The sequence below is a fragment of the Hordeum vulgare genome, chromosome 7H (assembly GCF_904849725.1).
Source record: "Hordeum vulgare subsp. vulgare chromosome 7H, MorexV3_pseudomolecules_assembly, whole genome shotgun sequence".
In the NCBI taxonomy this organism is placed as follows: domain Eukaryota; kingdom Viridiplantae; phylum Streptophyta; class Magnoliopsida; order Poales; family Poaceae; genus Hordeum; species Hordeum vulgare.
In genome coordinates this window covers 131,829,093-131,853,477 of record NC_058524.1, presented here as the reverse complement: position 1 = coordinate 131,853,477, position 24,385 = coordinate 131,829,093, and positions in this window count along the sequence as shown.

Here is a 24,385-nt window from a genome sequence, read left to right as displayed (position 1 = left end):
ATCATGATGCATGCATGTTCGTATCTTGTTTTGTCGACACCTCTCTCCCTAAACATGTGGACATATTTATTGAGCTAGGTTGTCGCTTGAGGACAAGCGAGGTCTAAGCTTGGGGGAGTTGATGCGTCCATTTTGCATCATGCTTTCATGTTGATATTTATTGCTTTTTGGGTTGTTATTTCAGTTCACGGTACAATACTTATGCCTTTTCTCTCTTATTTTGCAAGTTTACTTGAAGAGGGAGAATGCCGGCAACTGGAATTCTCGCCTGAAATTGGAGCAAGTTTGAGATACCTATTCTGCGCAACTCCAGACGCTGTAAAAATCAACGAGGATTTTTTTCGGGAATTATAAAAAATACTGGGCCGAAGAAGTGCCAGAGGGGCGCCAGCAGGTGGCCACAAGCCTGCTAGGCGCGGCCACCCCTGGCCGCGCCTAGGGGGCTTGTGGGCACCCAGCTGGCCCTCTGGCCCCCCTATTCTGCTATATGAGGGGTTTCGTCCGAAAAAAATCAAGAGGAGGCTTTTTCGAGGATTCGCCGCCGCCACGAGGCGGAACTTGAGCAGAACCAATCTAGAGCTCCGGCAGGACGATCCTGCCGGGGAAACTTCCCTCCCGGAGGGGGAAATCGTCGCTATCGTCATCACCAACACTCCTCTCATCGGAGGGGACTCATCACCATCAACATCTTCATCAGCACCATCTCATCTCCAAACCCTAGTTCATCACTTGTAACCAATCTCCGTCTCGCGACTCCGATTGGTACTTGTAAGGTTGCTAGTAGTGTTAATTACTCTTTGTAGTTCATGCTAGTTGGATTATTTAGTGGAAGAGTTTATGTTCAGATCCTTGATGCTACTCATTACCTCTCTAGTCATGAATATGCTTATGCTTTGTGAGTAGTCATGTGAATTTGGTATTCGTTCGATATTTTGATGTGTTGTATGTTGTTTTTCCTCTAGTGGTGTTATGTGAACATGACTACATAACACTTCACCATTATTTGGGCCTAGAGGAAGGCATTGGGAAGTAGTAAGTAGATGATGGGTTGCTAGAGTGACAGAAGTTTAAACCCTAGTTTATGCGTTGCTTCATAAGGGGCTAATTTGGATCCACTAGTTTAATGCTATGGTTAGACTTTGTCTTAATTCTTCTTTTGTAGTTGAGGATGCTTGCGAGAGGGTTTAATCATAAGTGGGATGCTTGTCCAAGTAAGGGCAGTACCCAAGCGCCGGTCCACCCACATATCAAACTATCAAATTAACGAACGTGAATCGTATGAACATGATGAAAACTAGCATGACAGAAATTCCCCTGTGTCCTCGGGAGCGTTTTTCCTCCTATACGACTTTGTCCAGGCATGTCCCTTGCTACAAAAGGGATTGAGCCACTTTGCTGCACCGTTGCTACTTTTGTTACTTGTTGCTTGCTACGAATCATCTCACCACACAATCACTTGTTACCGATAATTTGAGTGCTTGCAGATTTTACCTTGCTGAAAACCACTTGTCAGATCCTTCTGCTCCTCGTTGGGTTCGACACTCTTACTAATAGAAAGGACTACAATTGATCCCCTATACTTGTGGGTCATCAGTCCTCGAGGGGCCTTCTTCCCCAGCTCCGGCCGCTCTAATCCGCTTCGGGATCCGGACATTTCGGTGCAGTGTAAGTAGAGGTAGGACCCCCTGAGGCCTTCGTTTGCATCCACGGGCTCCTCCCCTTCTTACCCCGTGCTCAATTCCATCACAGAAGCTCTCTGTCGTCGATCTCCTCGCGTCACCGGAGTTGCTGCCGCCGGAGACCTGCTGCCGTCGACGTGAGGCTTCCCCCGCAGCCAAATCATCCTCCATCAGTCAGGCGAGTCAACGGTGAGTACGCCCGCGCCCCCATCTATCTCTCCTCTCCCTTCTAGCATCGTCGGCGATCACCGGAAGCTTCTCGCGTTGGTGAAGCTTTCGAACCTGACAGGGGGACCCCCTCTGTGACTGTCTCTCTCTCCCTCCGAAGCGTTTCGATGGAAACGTATTCGTCCAGTAGCCGTTTTCCTTTCGGGGAAACGCCTTTCCCCTCGGGCGCTTTGACAAATCTCTGTCTAGCCCCTGTTTCTATTAAAACTTATTACAGAATAGTCCCTGAAACTATTTTGGCTATAACTTTTGATCCATGACATATTTTTCAGTGATTCTTTTTGCAAATTGTTCCTGGTAATGCCTAGTTTATTTTAAGATTTTTATAAAAATATTTTAAGGACAGTAGATAGGCAGTGCCACTTATGCCCTTGTTTGATGTATACCGTAGATTTCGACACCGAGATTCCCAACGTCAACTGCAGCGAGCTTGATCCCGACTACGTGGAACCAGGCAAGCATGTTTGTTACTCTTGGTGTGATGTTTCCTAATTTAACTCATATTTAATACTCATCACCTTGCATATTTCATACATGCTATACATATTCAACCATGATAAAAAAATATGATGATGGCAAGTGGTAGTTACGAAAGGTTGTGGAATAGCCTAGTCACGCGGAACGTGATAGGTTATGGCTTTGTCATGGCATAAGCACAATGGTGCTGGTAAAAATTTGGTAAACTCCGGTATCGACCTAGATCGAGTCTTGTCTGTGTCATACTTCTTATCGTGCTACCACAGTTTCCTGTGTAGTGGATTTGGTATAGTCAGCTGTAGACCTATTATCAGTCACACACCATTAGAGGGGCCGGTATGAAGGTATCCATGGCCCTGGACTAAATCCAGTCATCCAATCAGGGGGCATGGGTGTTTCCGGTCTGGGACCAGAAGGGACGGCAGTCCCCGTGAGCGCGCGGTATAAATATTTTTTGATCCCATGCTAGTCGAGGTCGGAGCCTCCCCGTCTTATGGTTTTACCTTGGCAGCATAGTCCGGGTAAATCTGGGCTTCACGGAGGTAAAGTGGGTGTGTGCTGATTCTGAGTGTCCACTTCTAAAATGTCATACGCAGGATTAGTCATATTGACTATTGAAAACTATGGGCTATGGGTAAAGAGTACACCCTCTACGGAGTTAAAACTATTCGAGTAGCCGTGTCCCCGGTCAAGGACGTTGTTTGACAAGTCAAGTGTCGGTCCTAGAGTCGGTCTTTGGAGTATAAGTAGTATTGAAAGTAATGGATGTGGTGAACCGTATGATGATGTGGGACATTATCATATTATGATATTTACCCTGGACTAACCCTTATGATTATGTTGTTGGATATCCCTGGGACTGTTCTACCTCCTGTATATTCAACATTTATTTTCTTGTTTTCTTATAAGCCCTGTATGTGGTGTCGCTGAGATGCTCGACTGTGGCATGTTTATTGTTTCTTATAAGCCCTTTATGTTGTGTCGCTGAGACGCCCGACTATGGCATGTTTATTGGTTCTTATAAGCCCTTTATGTGGTGTTGCTGAGACACCCGACTGTGGCATGTTTATTGTTTCTTGTAAGCCCTTTATGTGGTGTCCCTGAGATGCCCGACTGTGGCATGCTTATTCTTTCATATAAGCCCTTTATGTGGTGTCGCTGAGATGCCCGACTGCAGCATGCTATTTTATTTTTGCCCTTACTGTGGTGTCGCAGAGACGCCCGTTCGAGGCTTGTTATTTATTTCATTTATATGTTATGCCCTGTATGTGGTGTGCTCACACGCCCGACGGTGGTTTTTCTTTATTTTTCTATTACGGATATCTCTGGAGGACTACCGCCTCATTTATCCACTAACTTAATTACTTTCAGCACGTATATTGTGGATATAACTTGATTCTAACCATGCATATTAAAATCAACTGCATGCATCTCATCTTTTGTGCACACTGTTTGCGAGTACTTCTCGGAGTACTCACTAGCTTGTTGTTGTGGCCAGATATGGATGAAGGAGACCTCATGGATGAAGAGTTCGATAGCAAGTCCGATGTCTAGAGGAGTCCCAGTTAGTCTTGCGATCATGGAGTCTGCCATTGTTTTATTCCACTGATTCCGCCACCCCGAATAAATCGTTGAGCTTCACTCTGAGGCTTAACGCGTAGTAGTGCTTGTCATTACACATTACTTTGATGTGGCGTGCCCCTTTATTTTTGCGAGCAGTAGAGTCACCCTAAGACCACTGTAACATTTCCATCTATCCTAAGACTTGGATATGTTGTAATAATTTGCAGAGCGACCCTTGCTCTGCTTGTATAATATTAAGTACTACTGGTTTTCTGTATCAAGTTTAGTCTGTCAGTGGGAAATATTTTCTTCAGTAAGGACGCACATGGATGATTTCGAATTAATTCATTTATTTGGAAACCAGTCGTGACAAATAAGAAGCAAGAGTCTATATCTAGTATTGAGATTAGCAAAGTAAGAACATAAAGGTGCTAGAGCTCTCGCAGTTCGTGACTTGAATGTCTCCAAATGGTGTTTGCGTGCAAGAAGTGGGAGATGGGTTGAGAGTAAAAATATTTTTTAATTGAGAACTCAATCTATTAAAATTTCACACTTGGTCTCCTTAGGAATCTTATTTTGACTCATCCCCAGACCACTAGTCAGGTACAAGTCAAAATGATCCTCTCCCTTTCGACTTTGAGCACTCATGCAATGGATGAGCGTAAGCAAGATATATTGGCACTTAGGATGGCAAATAGAATAATGATGGGGAAGTAAGACAAAAGGGTGTGAAACTCTCACATCAATGAGGACAATCATAGGTGAGAGAAAACCAAATGATAGATATGATGTGAGGAGTAGGGATTGCCATGCAACAGATGCACATATGAGCTATGGTAAGCTCTCCAATGGAACTAGTGGGGTGCATCCAACTTGTTTTCTCATGAAAACCTATAGCTCATTTGAGGAGGCTCATCATTGGAATATGCAAACCAAGTTCTATAGTGTAAAGGTCCCCGCATAGTTATGCATGAATGATAATCTCTATGTAGTACTAATATAGCAATGGAGTACGAGTGTGGATCTTTCAAAAGGAATAGTAGTGTTGCCCCCTTCTCTATTTTTAGTTATTTTTTCTTTTTCTATTTTTTTTAATTTTTTTGTGGCCTCTTTGGCTCTTTCTATTTATCTCTCATTTTCCTCTTTGGGATCTTTTCCTTTTGTCCTCTTTGGGATCTTTTCCTCGCTTAAGGCCAACACTCTATTCTTTACAAGAGTAGCAAGAAAAATCTTCACACTTTATAGGAAGTACTCAACATAAAGAACAATGAAAACTACCATGATGTATGCCAATGTATGCCTCTGCCAGTGTAGCAGGATATGCAATGATACTAGCGCGTCATGTAGCAAAAATAATAAGGGCAAAGCCCAACTAACATGTCGCTCGTAGACCAAGCAAAAGCATGTGTGACATGAAGATCAAGTCATGAAATGATGGATGTTGCATGGCAATGTATCTTGGAAAGGCTATTAAAATGCCTTAATAGGTAGGTATGGTGGATGTTTTGAGGAAAGATATAATGAGGCTTATGTATGACATAGCGTATCATGTCATCGGTTTGGATGCACCGGCGGAGTTTGCACCAACTCTCAAGATGAGAAAGGGCAATGCACGGTACCGAAGAGGCTAGCAAAATATGGATGGTGGAAGTGCCAATAATCGAATACTCACATTAGTCCAAAGAACTCATACACTTATTATCGATAGCTCTCTGTCTAGTCAGGAAATTCACAAAGAGACAAGCACCACGAGGAGTGTCTGGGGGTTTGGTTATCCTTGCGCATCTTCGACCCATGGTAACGTGAGGGTACTCTATATATTCCAACCCCTCTAGAGGTTAGCGGTCCATTTAATAGCTAGAGTTCTCAACTAATTTTTAGTTTTTGAAAAACACACGGATTCCCCAAAATACGACACATATCACTAATAGGCTCAAGCTCCCGGCACCAATAGTCCAAACATTACTCAAATCAATATCTAAAAACGATTGCAAGTTACTACTATACTTAAATAGCAACCTTAATTACCTACTCATGCAAGACACACAACTCAGTGCAACAAGCCAACTCTCTAAACAAGATAGTTCAAGAGATTTTCAAAATCAACCTGAATAAATAAATATCTCTCAAAAGATAAGCATGAAAATAAGAGCTAAGCATGACAGCGGCTATGGAAAGATATAGAACACACAAAAAGGATAAGCATGAAAACTCATGTTGTGTTCTATGTTGGAGTGAAGCGTGCTTCTCTCCCAAGCAAAGAAGGATATGATCCAACTTGTTATGAACAGCAAGAAAAACTAAAACAAACTAAAAAGTAAAGAGCAAGACGCTGCAAGCATAGCACATAACATATGAAGTGATAAAAATATAGCATGGAGATGGACGAACTAATGATTGTTGATGGAGAAGGGGATGCACGGGGACATCCCCAAGCTAAGACGCTTGAGTCTCCTTGAATATTTATTGGGGGTGCATGGGGGCATCCCCAAGCTTGAGCGCTTGGCACTCTTGTATCTTCTTTCCTCATCTTCCATCGCATACTAGAAAACTCCCTTAATACGCAACTCATCATAAGCTGATTAGAGTGGTTAGTCCCTTAATAAAATAATTAACTCTCTACTGGAAATAAAAATTTCAGGAAGAATTTCTGTTTCTCAAGATTGCCAAAAGGTTTTTGCAAAGAAAAATCAAGCTTAGGCTTTGTAAACAATGAAAATGCAAAGCAGGGGAGAATCTAGGAAAAACAGACCAGCAGGTAGTAAATAATTTTTTCCGGGCACTTCTGCAACTCAAATAAAAAAACTCAAAGCCGACGCCAGAAAGACTATTATATAGATCATGTTGTCAAAACAATGATAATCTGGTGATTTTAGGCGAATTTTTCTATCATGCAGACATAATCTCTTTCTGGACAGTATGTCACGACTCTTGAACTTTCTTGCAATCGGAGGCTACAACTTGGCACAAAGCTTAAAAATAAAGATACAATGATGTTGCTACAGTAGTAACAAACATCAAGACCACTAAAACTGAACTTAAAAATAAATTGGGTTGCCTCCCAACAACCGCTTTCTGTTATGCCTTTGAGCTAGGAACAATGCAAAAGATCAAGTTATATCAACTCCAAAAGAATAACTTGCCCGTGTAACAGACTCATAAGGTAACTTAATCTTCTTTCTAGGGAAGTGTTCCATTCCCTTTTTAAGAGGAAATTGGAATCTAGTGGTTCCCTCTTTCATGTCAGTGATAACACCAACGATGCGGAGAAAAGGACGTCCCAAAATAATTGGACATGAGGGATCAAACTCAATATCCATAATAAGAAAATCAACGGGAACGTAATTATCATTGACAACAATAAGCACATCATCAATTCTCCATAAAGGTTTCTTTATGGAAGAATCAACAAGACGAACACCAAAAGAACATGGATCATAAGGTTTCAAGTTAAGCATATCATACATTCTTTTGGGCATAACGGAGGCACTAGCTCCAACATCACACAAAGCATGGCAAGAGAAGTTATTCAGTTTAATCTTGACCATAGGATCCCAACCATCTTCTAGTTTCCTAGGGATAGAAGTCTCAAGTTTGAGCTTCTCCTCCCTAGCTTTGATAAGAGCATTGGTAATATGCTCGGTGAAGGCAACATTAAGTGTACTAGTGTGGGGGTCCTTAGCCATTCTTTGCAAAAAGGTGATGACTTCACAAAGACTACAATTGTCAAAATCAGGATTACTACCATGAATTAAAGTGGTAGTGATGTCATCTAAGCTCACTCTTTGAGTAGTTTCTAAGTTCTTAGTACCTACTTGTCATAAAGTTGAGGTATTAGCATCACCATTAATAGGTCCATTGGGACTAGGGATGTGATGGGTGCTAAAAGTTTTGATATCCTCAACAACATGTATAGTAGCAAGGGTAGTGTGTGTAGGAAGGTTCTTAATCCTATCTTCCTCTTCTTTTTCTCTAGCCCATCTTTCTTTAAGTTTGGCTAGCATTCTTATATTCTCATTAATTTGGACTTGGATAGCATTCATGGGTGTGATCTTCCTTTCCTCAAGGGGGGAAGTTCTAATTTTAAGCATCTCTACATCATGAGCTATGTCGTCCACCTTCAAAGACAGACTATCTATTTTTTCTAATTTCTCTTCTACACTCTTGTTGAAGGCTTTTTGAGAAGTGATAAAATCCTTAAGCATGCTCTCTAATTCAGCAGTGGGGTTTTTGGTGCTAGGATAAGTGTTGTTGTTCCCATAGTTGGATGGAGATGGTCTACGATTGCTACCAAAATAACTCCTATAAGCATTATTGTCGAAGTTGTTCCTTGAGATAAAATTAACATTAACTTGCTTTCTTTCTTGAGCAACCAAAGAATTCAAAGGAACATCACTAGGATCAATATGAGCTTGCTTAGTAAGTAAAGTCATGATCATGTCAACCTTATCATTAAGGGAGGAATTCTCCTCAACAGAGTTTACCTTCCTACCTGTTGGAGCTCTCTCGGTGTGCCATTGAGAATAATTTGTCATCATCTCATCCAATAGTTTCGTGGCTGCACCAAGTGCAGTTGACATAAAGGTTCCTCCCGCGGCCGAGTCTAACAGATTCCATGGGGTAAAGTTCAATCTTGCATAGAAAGTTTGGATAACCATCCAAGTAGTCAACCATGAGTAGAGCAATTCTTAACAGGAGATTTCATACGTTCCCAAGCTTGGGCACCGTGTTCATTATCCAGTTGCCTAAGATTCATAATATTACTTCTCAACTAGATAATCTTAGCAGGTAGGTAATACTTCCCAATAAAAGCATCATTGCACTTATCCCAAGAATCTATGCTATTCCTAGGCAAAGATTGAAGCCACACTTTAGCTCCTCCTCTCAAGGAGAAAGCAAAAAAGCTTAAGTTTAACAATAAAACCATCTACTTCTTTGTACTTTTGCATATCACAGAGTTCAACCAAATTATTCAAGTGCAAAGCAGCAACATCTCCAGCACCAGAGAATTGATCTTTCATAACCAGGTTCAGTAAAGTAGGTTTAATCTCATAGGACATCGTCATAGTGGCAGGAGCAGCAATAGAAGTGCAGATAAATTCATTGTTGTTGTGACTAGTGAAGTCACACAACTTGGTGTTCTCACTGGAACCCATAGCAGCAGCAACAAGAAAGAACAAAGCAACTAATTTTTTTTCTGGTTTTTGGTATGGGACTCTAAAGCAAAAACTAACAAGACTGAAAAACAAAGGTAAAGGATGGTCTGCAACTCCCCAATCTTGAGGATTGGATTCCCCAGCAACGGCACCAAAAACTTTGCTTGATGATGAGAGAATGTATATACTTCTCGCCCCCTCGTTGGTTACCCCAACTGCAAGGTTGAGATGTAGTCAGCAGCAAGTTTCCCTTACACAGGGACTGTAAGGTTTATCGAACCAGGAGGACTCCGAGGTTCAACAAGTAGGTGTCCGTTTCTCTGGCACTTACACAGGACGTGCACCTGCACACATAGCAAATAACTTTGCTCCCAGCGAGTACAGAGAGGTTGTCAATCTCTCCGGCCTTGTAGTTTGAAAAGGATCAAAACACAAGCGGGACTATTAATGGTGATTGCAACGGGAAAGTAAATAAGCATTAAATAGTAGAGGTGTAAACAGTGTTGGAAATATGGACCAAAGTCTCATGATGTTCACTAGTGATGTCTCTCTCACAAAAGACGATAAACAGCTATGCGAGGTAAACAAATTACAAATAGGCAATTGACAGAATTATAAACGCACCGCGATGCTAATTGATGACCCACAAGTATAGGGGATCAATCGTAGTCCTTTCGATAAGTAAGAGTGTCGAACCCAACGAGGAGCACAAAGCTCTGATAAACGGTTTTCAGCAAGGTAATAACTGCAAGCACTGAAAGTAGCGGTAACAAGTGATGGTGTAGTGAGGTGAAACGTAGCAAGCGAAAACTAACAAGTAACAAGTAGTAGCATGTTGGAAATATGCCCTAGAGGCAATAATAAATTAGTTATTATTATATTTCTTTGTTCATGATAATCGTTTATTATACATGCTATAATTGTATTGATTGGAAACACAGTGCATGTGTGGATACATAGACAAAACACTGTCCCTAGTAAGCCTCTAGTTGACTAGCTCGTTGATCAAAGATGGTCAAGGTTTCCTGACCATAGGCAAGTGTTGTCACTTGATAACGGGATCACATCATTAGGAGAATCATGTGATGGACTAGACCCAAACTAATAGACGTAGCATGTTGATCGTGTCATTTTGTTGCTACTGTTTTCTGCGTGTCAAGTATTTGTTCCTATGACCATGAGATCATATAACTCACTGACACTGGAGGGATGCTTTGTGTGTATCAAACGTTGCAACGTAACTGGGTGACTATAAAGATGCTCTAGAGGTATCTCCGAAGGTGTTCGTTGAGTTAGTATGGATCGAGACTGGGATTTGTCACTCCGTGTGACGGAGAGGTATCTCGGGGCCCACTCGGTAATACAACATCACACACAACCCTTGCAAGCAATGTGACTTAGTGTAAGTTGCGGGATCTTGTATTACGGAATGAGTAAAGAGACTTGCCGGTAAATGAGATTGAAATAGGTATGCGGATACTGACGATCGAATCTCATGCAAGTAACATACCGAAGGACAAAGGGAATGACATACGGGATTATATGAATCCTTGGCACTGAGGTTCAAAGGATAAGATCTTCGTAGAACATGTAGGATCCAATATGGGCATCCAGGTCCTGCTATTGGATATTGACCGAGGAGTCTCTCGGGTCATGTCTACATAGTTCTCGAACCCGCAGGGTCTGCACACTTAAGGTTCGACGTTGTTTTATGCGTATTTGAGTTATATGGTTGGTTACTGAATGTTGTTCGGAGTCCCGGATGAGATCATGGACGTCACGAGGGTTTCCGGAATGGTCCGGAAACGAAGATTGATATATAGGATGACCTCATTTGGTTACCGGAAGGTTTTCGTGCATTACCGGAGAAGTTTCGAGCTCATCGGTAGTGTACCGGGAGTGCCGGGAGGGGTGACGGGGACCATCGAGAGGGGTGTCACGCCCCAATGGGTCTCATGGGCTATGGGAAGAGATAAACCAGCCCCTAGTGGGCTGGAATAAGTTCCCACTAAGGCCCATAAGCTTTGAGAAGGAAAAAATACAAGGTGGAAAGAGTTTCCAAGTGGGAAGGTGGAATCCTACTCCAAGTAGGATTGGAGTAGGACTCCTCCACCTCCAATTTCGGCCAAACCTTTAGGTTTTGAGGCTGCCTCCTCCCCTCCCTCCCTCCTATATATAGTGGGGTTTTATGGCTGATTTGAGACAACTTTTGCCACGGCAGCCCGACCACATACCTCCACGGTTTTACCTCTAGATCGCGTTTCTGCGGAGCTCGGGCGGAGCCCTGCTGAGATTAGATCACCACCAACCTCCAGAGCGCCGTCACGGTGCCGGAGAACTCATCTACCTCTCCGTCTCTCTTGCTGGATCAAGAAGGCCGAGATCATCGTCGAGCTGTACGTGTGCTGAACGCGGAGGTGCCGTCCGTTCGGCACTAGATCGGAGCGGATCGTGGGACGGTTCGTGGGACGGTTCGCGGGGTGAATCGAGAGACGTGAGGACGTTCAACTACATCAACCGCGTTTCTTAACGCTTCTGCTGTGCGATCTACAAGGGTACGTAGATCGGAAATCCCCTCTCGTAGATGGACATCACCATGATAGGACTTCGTGCGCGTAGGAATTTTTTTGTTTCCCATGCGACGTTCCCCTACAGTGGCATCATGAGCTAGGTTCATGCGTGGATGTAATCTGGAGTAGAACACAAAAGTTTTTGTGGGCGGTGATGTGTGTTTTTCTGCCCTCCTTAGTCTTTTCTTGATTCCACGGTATTGTTGGATCAAAGCGGCTCGGACCGACATTACTCGTACGCTTACGAGAGACTGGTTTCATCGCTACGAGTAACTCCGTTGCTCAAGGATGACCGGCGAGTGTCGGTTTCGCCAACTTTAGTTGAATCGGATTTGATCGAGGAGGTCCTTGGATGAGGTTAAATAGCAATTCATATATCTCCGTTGTGGTGTTTGCGTAAGTAAGATGCGATCCTACTAGATACCCATGGTCACCACGTAAAACATGCAACAACAATTAGAGGACGTCTAACTTGTTTTTGCAGGGTATGCTTGTGATGTGATATGGCCAACGATGTGATGTGATATATTGGATGTATGAGATGATCATGTTGTAATAGTTAATATTGACTTGCACGTCGATGGTACGGCAACCGGCAGGAGCCATAGGGTTGTCTTTAAACTAACGTTTGTGCTTGCAGATGTGTTTACTATATTGCTAGGACGTAGCTTTAGTAGTAATAGCATGAGTAGCACAACAACCCCGATGGTGACACGTTGATGGAGATCATGATGATGGAGATCATGGTGTGACGCTGGTGACAAGAAGATCGTGCCGGTGCTTTGGTGATGGAGATCAAGAAGCACATGATGATGGCCATATCATGTCACTTATGAATTGCATGTGATGTTAATCCTTTATGCACCTTATCTTTCTTAGAACAATGGTAGAATTATGAGGTGATCTCTCACTAAAATTTCAAGACGAAATTGTGTTCTCCCCGACTGTGCACCGTTGCGACAGTTCTTCGTTTCGAGACAACACGTGATGATCGGGTGTGAAAGACTCAACGTTCACATACAACGGGTGCAAAACAGTTGCACACACGGAACACTCGGGTTAAGCTTGACGAGCCTAGCATGTGCAGACATGGCCTCGGAACACATGAGACCGAAAGGTCGAGCATGAATCGTATAGTTGATATGATTAGCATAGAGATGCTTACCACTGAAACTATTCTCGACTCACGTGATGATCGGACTTGAGATAGTGGATTTGGATCATGTACCACTCAAATGACTAGAGAGATGTACTTTTTGAGTGGGAGTTCTTAAGTAATATGATTAATTGAACTAATTGTCATGAATATAGTCTAATGGTCTTTGCGAATTACGATGTAGCTTGCGCTATAGCTCTACTGTTTTTATATGTTCCTAGAGAAAATTTAGTTGAAAGTTGATAGTAGCAAACTTTGCACACTGAGTCTGTAAAGCCGAGGATTGTCCTCGTTGCTGCGCAGAAGGCTTATGTCCTTAATGCACCACTCGGTGTGCTGCACCTCGACCGTCGTCTGTAGATGTTATGAACATCCGACATACACGTTTCTGATGACTACACGATAGTCCAGTACAAAATACTTAATGGCTTAGAAGCAAGGCGCCGAAGACGTTTTGAAACGTCACGGAACATAAGAGATGTTCTAAAGAGATGAAATTGTGATTTCATGCTTGTGCCCTCGTTAAGAGGTATGAGACCTCCAACAAGATTCTTTGTCCACGAAGTAAAGGAGAAAATCTCAATCGTTGAGCGTGTGTTCAGATTATCTGAGTACGACAATCGCTTGAATCAAGTGGGAGTTGATCTTCCAAATAAGATAGTGATGGTTCTCCAAAGTCACTTCCACCAAGTTGTGAGAGCTTCGTGATGAACTATAACATAACAAGGATACATACAATGATCCTTGAGCGATTCGCGATGTTTGACACTTCGAAAGTAGAAATCAAGAAGGAGCATCAATAGTTGATGGTTAGTAAAACCACTAAGTTTCGATAAAGGCAAGGGCTAGAAGGGATACTTCGTGAAACGGCAAAGCAGTTGCTGCACTAATGTAGAGACCCCATATTAAACCCAAGCCCGGGACTAAGTGCTTCTGTTATGAGGGGAACGGTCACTGAGGCGGAGCAACTCTAGATATTTGGTAGATAAGAAGGCTGGCAAAAGTCGAAAGAAGTATATTTGATATACATGATGTTGATGTGTACTTTACTAGTACTCCTAGTAGCGCGAGGGTATTGGACACCGGTTCGGTTGCTAATTGATTAGTAACACGGAATGAAAGCTAAGGCATAAACGGAGACTAGCTAAAGGCGAGGTGACGATACGTGTTGGAAGTGTTTCCAAGGTTGATATGATCAAACGTCGCACACTCCCTCTACCATCGGGATTGGTGTTAAACCTAAATAATTGTTATTTGGTGCTTGCGTTAAGCATGAACATGATTGGATCGTGTTTATTGCAATACGATTATTCATTTAAAGAGAATAATGGTTACTCTATTTTCTTGAATAATCACCTTCAATGGTTTATTGAATCTCGATCGTAGTGTTACACATGTTCATGATATTGGTGCCAAAAGATACGAGGTAATGATGATAGTACCACTTACTTGTGGCACTGCCGCTTGAGTCATGTTGGTATAAATTGCATGAAGAGGCTCCATGCTGATGGATCTTTATACTCACTTGATTTTGAATCACTAGTGACATGCAAATCATACCACATGAGCAAGGCCTTGTTTTCACTGAGATGAAACAAGATAGTAACTTGTTGGAAGTGATACATTTTGATGTATGCAGTCCAATGGGTGCTGAGGCACGCAGTGGATATCATTATGTTCTTACTTCAATGACGATTTGAGTAGATACAAGAGTATTTACTTAATGAATCACAAGTCTGAAATATTGAAAAGTTCAATTCTGTTTTAGGAGTGAAGTTCGTCGTAACAAGAGGATAAACTGTCTACGATATGATCATAGAAATGAATATCTGAGTTACGAGTTTTGGTACGGAGTTAAGACAATGTGGAAATTGTTTCGCAGTTCATGCCACCTGGAACATCATAGTGTGATGATGTGTCTGAACGTCATAGCCACGCACTATTTGGTATGCTGCATGCTATGATGTCTCTTATCGAATTACCACTATCGTTTATGGGTTATGCATTAGAGACAACCGCATTCACTTTAAATAAGGCACCGCGTATTTCCATTGAGATGACACAGTATAGAATAAGGTTTAGAGAAATCTAAGTTGTCGTTTCTTGAAAGTTTGGAGCTGCGATGCTTATGTGAAAAAGTTTCAGTCTGATAAGCTCGAACCCAAAGCGGATAAATGCATCTTCATAAGATATCCAAAACAGTTGGATACATCTCCTATCTCAGATCCGGAAGCAAAGTGTTTGTTTCTAGAAACATGTTCTTTCTTGAGGAAAGGTTTCTCTCGAAAGAATTGAGTGGGAGGGTGGTAGAACTTGATGAGGTTATTGAACCATCACTTCAACCAGTGTGTAGCAGGGCGCAGGAAGTTGTTCCCGTGGCGCCTACACCAATTGAAGTGAAAGCTGATGATGGTGATCATTGAGCATCGGATCAAGTTACTACAAACCTCGTAGGTTGACAAGGTCGCGTACTACTGCAGAGTGGTACGGTAACCCTGTCTTGGAGGTCATGTTGTTGAGCAACAGTGAACCTACGAGTTATGGAGAAAGCAATGGTGGGCCCGGATTCCGACAAATGGTTGGAAGCCATGAAATCCGAGAGAGGATCCATGTATGAAAACAAAGTGTAGACTTTGGAAGAACTACTTGATGGTCATAGGACTATTGAGTAAAGATGCATCTTTAAAAGGAAGACACACGATGATGGTGATAAGTCACTATTAAGAAAAGCTCGACTTATCGCAAAGATGTTTCCGACAAGATCAAACAGTTGACTATGATGAGACTTTCTCACTCGTAGCGATGCTGAAAGTCTGTTAGAATTATGTTAGTAGTTGCTGCATTATTTATGAAATATTGCACATAGGATGTCAAAACATTGTTTCCTCGACGGTTTCCTTGAGCAAACATTGTATGTGATACAACCAGGAGGTTTTGTCGATCCTAAAGATAATAGCAAGTATGCAAGCTCCAGCGATCCTTCAATGGACTGGTGCAAGCATCTCGGAGTTGGAATATACACTTTGATGAGATGATCAAAGATTTTGGGTTTGTACAAGGTTTATGAGAAACTTGTATTTCCAAATAAGTGAGTGGGAGCACTATAGAATTTCTGATAAGTATATGTGGTTGACATATTGTGGATCAAAAGTAATGTAGAATTTCTGTAAAGCATACAAGGTTGTTTGAAAGGAGTTTTCAAAGGAGTACCTGGATTGCGCTACTTGAATGTTGAGCATCAAAGATCTATGGAGATAGATCGAAAGCGCTTAATGGAAGTTTCAACAAGATGCATGCCTTGACAAGTTTTTGAAGGAGTTCAAAATAGATCATCAAAGAAGGATTTCTTGGTTGCGTTGTGAGGTGTGAATTTGAGTAAGACTCAAAACCCGACCCCGGCAGAATAAAGAGAATAGACGAAGGTCGTCTTCTATGCCTTGGCCGTAGAATCTGAAGTATGCCATGCTGGGTACCACACCTGATGTGTGCCTTGACTCAAAGTCTGTTGAGAGGTACAGAGAGTGATCCATGATTGAATCACTAGCAGCGGTCAAAATTTATCCTTAGTAACTGATGGACTAAGGAATTTTTCTCGATTATGGAGGTGGTTAAAGAGTTCGTCGTAAAGGGTTACGTCGATGCAAGCTTTGACACTAATCCGAATAACTATGAGTAGTGAAACGGATTCGTATAGTAGAGTAGATATTTGGAGTATTTCCGAATAGCACATAGTAGCAGCATCTATAAGATGACATAAGTATTTGTAAAGAACACACGAATGTGAAAGTTTCAGAACCGTTGACTAAAACCTCTCTCACGAGCAAGACGTGATCAGACCCCATAACTATATGGGTGTTGGATTCGTTGGAATCACATGGTGATGTGAACTAGATTATTGACTCTAGTGCAAGTGGGAGACTGTTGGAAATATGCCCTAGAGGCAATAATAAATTAGTTATTATTATATTTCTTTGTTCATGATAATCGTTTATTATCCATGCTATAATTGTATTGATTGGAAACACAGTGCATGTGTGGATACATAGACAAAACACTGTCGCTAGTAAGCCTCTAGTTGACTAGCTCATTGATCAAAGATGGTCAAGGTTTCCTGACCATAGGCAAGTGTTGTCACTTGATAACGGGATCACATCATTAGGAGAAACATGTGATGGACTAGACCCAAACTAATAGACGTGGCATGTAGATCGTGTCATTTTGTTGCTACTGTTTTCTGCGTGTCAAGTATTTGTTCCTATGACCATGAGATCATATAACTCACTGACACCGGAGGGATGCTTTGTGTGTATCAAACATCGCAACATAACTGGGTGACTATAAAGATGCTCTACAGGTATCTCCGAAGGTGTTCGTTGAGTTAGCATGGATCGAGACTGGGATTTGTCACTTCGCGTGACGGAGAGGTATCTCGGGGCCCACTCGGTAATACAACATCACACACAAGCCTTGCAAGCAATGTGACTTAGTGTAAGTTGCGGGATCTTGTATTACGGAACGAGTAAAGAGACTTTCCGGTAAACGAGATTGAAATAGGTATGCGGAAACTGACGATCGAATCTCAGGCAAGTAACATACCGAAGGACAAAGGGAATGACATACGGGATTATATGAATCCTTGGCACTGAGGTTCAAAGGATAAGATCTTCGTAGAATATGTAGGATCCAATATGGGCATCCAGGTCCCGCTATTGGATATTGATCGAGGAGTCTCTCGGGTCATGTCTACATAGTTCTCGAACCCGCAGGATCTGCACACTTAAGGTTCGACGTTGTTTTATGCGTATTTGAGTTATATGGTTGGTTATTGAATGTTGTTCGGAGTCCCGGATGAGATCACGGACGTCACCAGGGTTTCCGGAATGGTCCGGAAACGAAGATTGATATATAGGATGACCTCATTTGGTCACCGGAAGGTTTTCGTGCATTACCGGAAAAGTTTCGGGCTCATCGTAGTGTACCGGGAGTGCCGGGAGGGGTGACGGGGACCATCGAGAGGGGTGTCACGCCCCAAGGGGTATCATGGGCTATGGGAAGAGATAAACCAGCCCCTAGTGGGCTGGAATAAGTTCCTACTAAGGCCCATAAGCTTTGAGAAGGAAAAAACACAAGGTGGAAAGAGTTTCCAAGTGGGAAGGTGGAATCCTACTCCAAGTAGGATTGGAGTAGGACTCCTCCACCTCCAATTTCGGCCAAACCTTTAGCTTTTGAGGCTGCCTCCTCCCCTCCCTCCCTCCTATATATAGTGGGGTTTTATGGCTGATTTGAGACAACTTTTGCCACGGCAGCCCAACCACATACCTCCACGGTTTTACCTCTAGATCGCGTTTCTGCGGAGCTCGGGCGGAGCCCTGCTGAGATTAGATCACCACCAACCTCCGGAGCGCCGTCACGCTGCCGGAGAACTCATCTACCACTCCGTATCTCTTCCTGGATCAAGAAGGCCGAGATCATCGTCGAGCTGTACGTGTGCTGAACGCGGAGGTGTCGTCCGTTCCACACTAGATCGGAGCGGATCGTGGGACGGATCGCGGGACGGTTCGTGGGACGGTTCGTGGGGCGGATCGAGGGACGTGAGGACGTTCCACTACATCAACCGCGTTTCTTAACGCTTCTGTTGTGCGATCTACAAGGGTACGTAGATCGGAAATCCCCTCTCGTAGATGGACATCACCATGATAGGACTTCGTGCGCGTAGGAAATTTTTTGTTTCCTATGCGACGTTCCCCTACAGTGGCATCATGAGCTAGGTTCATGCGTAGATGTAATCTCGAGTAGAACACAAAAGTTTTTGTGGGCGGTGATGTGCGTTTTTCTGCCCTCCTTAGTCTTTTCTTGATTTCGCGGTATTGTTGGATCGAAGCGGCTCGGACCGACATTACTCGTACGCTTATGAGAGACTGGTTTCATCGCTACGAGTAACTCCGTTGCTCAAGGATGACCGGCGAGTGTCGGTTTGTCCAACTTTAGTTGAATCGGATTTGAACGAGGAGGTCCTTGGATGAGGTTAAATAGCAATTCATATATCTCCGTTGTGGTGTTTGCGTAAGTAAGATGCGATCCTACTAGATACCCATGGTCACCACGTAAAACATGCAACAACAATTAGAGGACGTCTAACTTGTTTTTGCAGGGTATGCTTGTGATGTGATATGGCCAACGATGTGATGTGATATATTGGATGTATGAGATGATCATGTTGTAATAGTTAATATCGACTTGCACGTCGATGGTACGGCAACCGGCAGGAGCCATAGGGTTGTCTTTAAACTAACGTTTGTGCTTGCGGATGTGTTTACTATATTGCTAGGACGTAGCTTTAGTAGTAATAGCATGAGTAGCACGACAACCCCGATGGCGACACGTTGATGGAGATCATGATGATGGAGATCATGGTGTGACGCCGGTGACAAGAAGATCGTGCCGGTGCTTTGGTGATGGAGATCAAGAAGCACATGATGATGGCCATATCATGTCACTTATGAATTGCATGTGATGTTAATCCTTTATGCACCTTATCTTGCTTAGAACGACGGTAGAATTATGAGGTGATCTCTCACTAAAATTTCAAGACGAAATTGTGTTCTCCCCGACTGTGCACCGTTGCGACAGTTCTTTGTTTCGAGACACCACGTGATGATCGGGTGTGATAGACTCAACATTCACCTACAACGGGTACAAAACAGTTGCACACGCGGAACACTCGGGTTAAGCTTGACGAGCCTAGCATGTGCAGACATGGCCTCGGAACACATGAGACCGAAAGGTCGAGCATGAATCGTATAGTTGATATGATTAGCATAGAGATGCTTACCACTGAAACTATTCTCGACTCACGTGATGATCGGACTTGAGATAGTGGATTTGGATTATTATCCCCTCTCGTAGATGGACATCACCATGATAGGACTTCGTGCGCGTAGGAAATTTTTTGTTTCCCATGCGACATTCCCCAACATAGAAATGGTGCAGCAAGTGGACCAATCCCTTTTGTAGCAAGGGACAAGCCTGAACAAAGTCTTATAGGAGGAAAAACGCTCCCGAGGACACACGGGAATTTCTGTCATGCTAGTTTCATCATGTTCATATGATTCACGTTCTTACTTTGATAGTTTGATATGTGGGTGGACCGGCGCTTGGGTACTGCCCTTACTTGGACAAGCATCCCACTTATGATTAACCCCTCTCGCAAGCATCCGCAACTACGAAAGAAGAATTAAGACAATGTCTAACAATAGCATTAAACTAGTGGATCCAAATCAACCCCTAACGAATCAACGCATAGACTGGGGTTTAAGCTTCTGTCACTCCAGCAACCCATCATCTACTTACTACTCCCCAATGCCTTCCTCTAGGCCCAAATATGGTGAAGTGTTATGTAGTCGACGTTCACATAACACCACTAGAGGAAAAGACAACATAGAGCATATCAAAATACCGAACGAATATCAAATTCATATGACTATTATTAACATGACTTATCCCATGTCCTCAGGAACAACTGTAAATACTCACAAAGCATAATCATAATCACGATCATAGGTGTAATGAATAGCATCAAGGATCTGAACATAAACTCTTCCACCAAGTAATCCAACTAGCATCAACTACAAAGAGTAATCAACACTACTAGCAACCTTACAAGTACCAATCGGAGTCGCGAGATGGAGATTGGTTACAAGAGATGAACTAGGGATTGGAGAGGAGATGGTGCTGATGAAGATGTTGATGAAGATGCCTCCCCTACGACGAGAGGAGTGTTGGTGATGACGATAGCGACGATTTCCCCCTCCGGGAGGGAAGTTTCCCCGGCAGGATCATCCTGCCGGAGCTCTAGATTGGATCTGCTCAAGTTCCGCCTCGTGGCGGCGGCGAAACCACGAAAAAGCTCCCTCTTGATTTTTTTATGGAACGAAACCCTTCATATAGCAAAAGAGGGGGGACAGTGGGCCGTTAGGGAGCCCACAAGCCCTGTAGCCGCCACCAGGGGGTGGTGGCTACCACGCTTGTGGCGCCCTGGTAGCTCCCCTCTCGTACTTCTTTCGCCCATTATTTTTTATATAATCCCAAAAAATTCCATGTAACTTTTCAGGGCATTTGGAGGTGTGCAGAATAGAGGACTCATATTTGCTCCTTTTCTAGTCCAGAATTCCAGCTGCCTGAATTCTCCCTCTTCAAATAAACCTTGCAAAATAAGAGAGAAAAGGCATAAATATGGTACCACAATGTAATATAACAACCCATAAAGCAATAAATATCAACATGAAAGCATGATGCAAAATGGACGTATCAACTCCCCCAAGCTTAGACCTCGCTTGTCCTCAAGCGAAAACCAAGTTCCATAAACATGTCCACATGTTTAGGGACAAAGGTGTCGATAAAACATAATACAGACATGAGGGCATCTTGATCACACATAGAACAGCAATACATCATAAAGATTCTTATGGGAAAGTAAAAATTCCATCACAAAGCAAAGCATGAAGCAAAAACCTTACCAAAAAGTAACCAACAACAGTCCAAAGTCATTGAAGCAATTGCAATTTATCATAACATCAGAAAGAGTCAAATAAGAGCTTGTAAGTCAAACCCACATACTCAATCATCTCTTTTATTTTCCACAATTGTTACAACTCACGTGGTACTCATGGTATCAAAGTTTCAGCTGGACACAAAGGAAGATAGGGGCTTATAGTTTTGCCTCCCAACCATTTACCTCAAGGGTAAAGTCAACAATAATAAAGCATAAGTACTCAACTCCAAGTTGATATATGAATATAGATCTTTCCCAAGCATGTGACGGTAGCCAAGACAAAGGCAAAAATAGGGAATTGGTGAAGATCACCATGACTCTTACAATGGAAAAATGTAAAGGTACAAGATAGCCCTTCGCAGAGGGAAGCAGAGGTTGTCATGCGCTTTTGAGGTTTGGATGTGTGTCCTCTTAGTGCGGAGGAACGTCACTTTATATTGCCTCCTGTGATAACGAACTTTATTATGCAGTCTGTCGCTTTTATGTCTTCCTCATCACAGGTTCGTATAAAGCTTATTTTCCACACACTGATAGATCATACATATTAGAGAGCAATTTTTATTGCTTGCACCGATGACAACTTACTTGAAGGATCTTATTCAATCCATAGGTAGGTATGGTGGACTCTCATGGCAAAACTGGGTTGAAGGTTTATGGATGCACAAGTAGTATCTCTACTTGGTGCGGGAGTTTTGGCTAATATGAGGTGGAAGCAATCGTCACATGCTAAGGGATCTCTAATCATATAACATTATTTGGAACCAAGCAAACACAATTCATTATGTTGTCTTCCTTGTCCAACATCTACTCCTAAGAATGTAATAGTTTGGTGAGTGCTCACAGTTGTAAAAAGTGTCTAAGATGATATATTTATATGTGAACCTATCTTTCCTTATTACTTCTTATTAATTGCAACAATGACTGAGGTCTATGTTGATTTATTCTCAACAAGTTTCAATCATCATACATGTCATATGTGAAGCTATCACTTTCCATAAGATCATCTCATGATCTTTCATGCTATCGTTCTTTTCATACTTTTGATCACGACATAAAGCAAAGCCCTTGACTGAGATACTCTTTATTATATAGCTCGTAAGCTCGAATACATCGGGGGAGAGAAAAAAGCAAAAGACTCAAACTAAACACTAAAGACTTATTCCTCTAAGAGAAGAAATAAAGACTAAAAAGGAAAGAACTAAAACAAATGTAAAAGCAAAAGATATAAAGGTGATACGATACCAGGGCTGTTGGAATTATGCCCTAGAGGCAATAATAAATGTATAGTTATTATTTTAATTCCTGTATCAAGATAATAGTTTATTATCCATGCTATAATTGTATTGAATGAAGACTCATTTACATGTGTGGATACATAGACAAAACACCGTCCCTAGCATGCCTCTAGTTGGCTAGCCAGTTGATCAATGATAGTCAGTGTCTTCTGATTATGAACAAGGTGTTGTTGCTTGATAACTGGATCACGTCATTGGGAGAATCACGTGATGGACTAGACCCAAACTAATAGACGTAGCATGTTGATCGTGTCATTTTGTTGCTACTGTTTTCTGCGTGTCAAGTATTTATTCCTATGACCATGAGATCATATAACTTACTGACACCGGAGGAATGCTTTGTGTGTATCAAACGTCGCAACGTAACTGGGTGACTATAAAGATACTCTACAGGTATCTCCGAAGGTGTTAGTTGAGTTAGTATGGATCAAGACTGGGATTTGTCACTCCGTGTGACGGAGAGGTATCTCGGGGTCAACTCGGTAATGCAACATCACACACAAGCCTTGCAAGCAATGTAACTTAGTGTAAGTTGCGGGATCTTGTATTACGGAACGAGTAAAGAGACTTGCCGGTAAACGAGATTGAAATAGGTATGCGGATACTGACGATCGAATCTCGGGCAAGTAACATACCGAAGGACAAAGGGAATGACATACGGGATTATACGAATCCTTGGCACTGAGGTTCAAACGATAAGATCTTCGTAGAATATGTAGGATCCAATATGGGCATCCAGGTCCCGCTATTGGATATTGACCGAGGAGTCTCTCGGGTCATGTCTACATAGTTCTCGAACCCGCAGGGTCTGCACACTTAAGGTTCGACGTTGTTTTATGCGTATTTGAGTTATATGGTTGGTTACCGAATGTTGTTCGGAGTCCCGGATAAGATCACGGACGTCACGAGGGTTTCCGGAATGGTCCGGAAACGAAGATTGATATATAGGATGACCTCATTTGATTACCGGAAGGTTTTCGGAGTTACCGGGAATGTACCGGGAATGACGAATGGGTTCCGGGAGTTCACCGGGGAGGCAACCCACCCCGGGGAAGCCCATAGGCATTGGGGGAGCCACACCAGCCCTTAGTGGGCTGGTGGGACAGCCCACAAGTGCCCAATGCGCCAAGAGAAGAAAAATCAAGAGGAAAGAAAAAAAAGGAAGGAGGTGGGAAGGAAGGGGGACTCCTCCCACCAAACCAAGTCCAACTCGGTTTGTGGGGGGAGTCCTCCCCCCCTTTGGCTCGGCCGACTCCTTGGGGGTCCTTGGACCCCAAGGCAAGGCCCCCTCCCTCCTCCTATATATATGGAGCAATTAGGGCTGATTTGAGACGACTTTCTCACGGCTGCCCGACCACATACCTCCACGGTTTTTCCTCTAGATCGCGTTTCTGCGGAGCTCGGGCGGAGCCCTGCTGAGACAAGGTCATCACCAACCTTCGGAGCGCCGTCACGCTGCCAGAGAACTCTTCTACCTCTCTGTCTCTCTTGCTGGATCAAGAAGGCCGAGATCATCATCGAGCTGTACGTGTGCTGAACGCGGAGGTGCCGTCCGTTCAGTACTAGATCGTGGGACTGATCACGGGATTGTTCGCGGGGCGGATCGAGGGACGTGAGGATGTTCCACTACATCAACCGCGTTCTCTAACACTTCTGCTGTACGGTCTACAAGGGTATGTAGATCACTCATCCCCTCTCGTAGATGGACAT